Source organism: Belonocnema kinseyi, chromosome 9, assembly GCF_010883055.1.
Source record: "Belonocnema kinseyi isolate 2016_QV_RU_SX_M_011 chromosome 9, B_treatae_v1, whole genome shotgun sequence".
NCBI lineage: Eukaryota > Metazoa > Arthropoda > Insecta > Hymenoptera > Cynipidae > Belonocnema > Belonocnema kinseyi.
This window is the reverse complement of record NC_046665.1, coordinates 89,659,830-89,661,387: the sequence shown is the minus strand read 5'-3', so window position 1 is coordinate 89,661,387 and position 1,558 is coordinate 89,659,830. Positions and strand designations below refer to the sequence as shown.

The following is a 1,558-nucleotide window of genomic DNA, read 5'->3' as shown; positions in this document are numbered from 1 at the left end:
AATTTAAAAAACTGCAAAATAAAAAAATTTCCTTAAAATCTTCCGGATTCTTTTTTTTTTTAATTTTTAAAATGTTTTCAAATACTCACTTAAAATTTATTTTTTTAAAATAAAACATCATTTTCAATGTTCTTAGCAATCACAACAATTTTTGTTATTCTTTTTAAATACTGTACAATTCTCAAAAAGCTTTTTTTTTAAATCTGCAATCATGTTTCAAATTATTTGAAATAATTTCAAGTTTTAAATTAATTCTGAATCTTTTTTTAAATTAAAATTGAAGCGTTTGAACTTAAAATTTAGCTCATTACAAATTTAACAATTCAAATTTAAAAATTTCAAATTGAATGGGTTAAAAATAAAATTTTTTTAGACTGCAATAATATTTCAAGTCATAATAAAAAACAAATAAATTAATTTTCTAACAAATAATTGGTGTTTTAACTAATACAATTCACAGGATAAAGTTTAACCAAAAATGGAATAGTTGAATTTCCAGATAAAAGATGTGATAAAAAATTGAATTGAACAAGGCAAAAACGAATTTTCAACAAAATTGTTAAATTTTCAAGGGAAAAGGTGAATTTTTGACCAAGAAGATTAATGCTCTATAAAAAAAAACGATTTTCAAACTTAACCAATATATACGATTAATTTTTAATCAATCCTATAATAGTTACATTTTCAGATAAAGATAAATAATTTTTAACGGAAAAAATTTATTTTCAACAATGTTGTTGAATTTTCAACCAATCAGATGAATTTTCGACCAAGAAAATTAATGATCTACCAAAAAGACAAATTTCAAATAAAATACATGAATTTCAAACGAAATTATTTAATTTTAAAGTCAAAAAGACGAATTATCTACAAAAAGTTGAATTTCTTAAGCGAATAAATATGAGTTTTCAATCAAAGAGTTAAACTTTGAACCAAATAGTTAAATTTGCAACCATAATTAAAAAACCTTGTTAAAAAAAAAGTATTTTTTTTACAAAGTAGTTCAACTCTTAGTGAAATAATCGACTTTTAACCCCAAGAAGATGTACAGTTCATAATTTAACCAGAAAATTGCATCAAAAATTGCGTCAATTTAATTTTGATAAATTTTTTAATTTTAGAGTCAAAAAGAGTATTATCTACAAAATCTGCATTTCTAACCTAATTTAAAGGCAAATATTTGAATTTTCAACTATAATTATGAATCCAAAAAAATTGAAACCAAAAAAAATTAACAGTTGATAATTCAACCGAAAAATGTAATTTTTAATCAAAAAGTATAAATTTTACATAAAGCAATTTTATTTCTACAAAGAAAGACGAATTGTTAACAAAATACATGATAAAAATTTTAACAAAGTAGTTGAACTTTTGAGAGAAAAGAGGACTTTTTTACAAAATAGTTACATTTTCAACAAAATAATTAATTTTTGAATCAAATAATTGAGTTTTCATTCAAACGAGATGAATTCCAAAATCACCAATTTCTTTAATTTCTTTCAAATGCGGATCAAGATTTAAATAAGACTATTATAATATAACATAATTATAATATTAT

The 1,558-nt window shown here is 20.9% G+C and overlaps 1 protein-coding gene across 1 annotated transcript in view; it reads right to left on the bottom strand.

Annotated features, from left to right (window-relative positions):
• The window catches only part of LOC117180633, a 14,889-nt gene that overhangs the window by 5,368 nt on the left and 7,963 nt on the right, over positions 1-1,558 (bottom strand). The gene's annotated exons all lie outside the window — the stretch shown is intronic.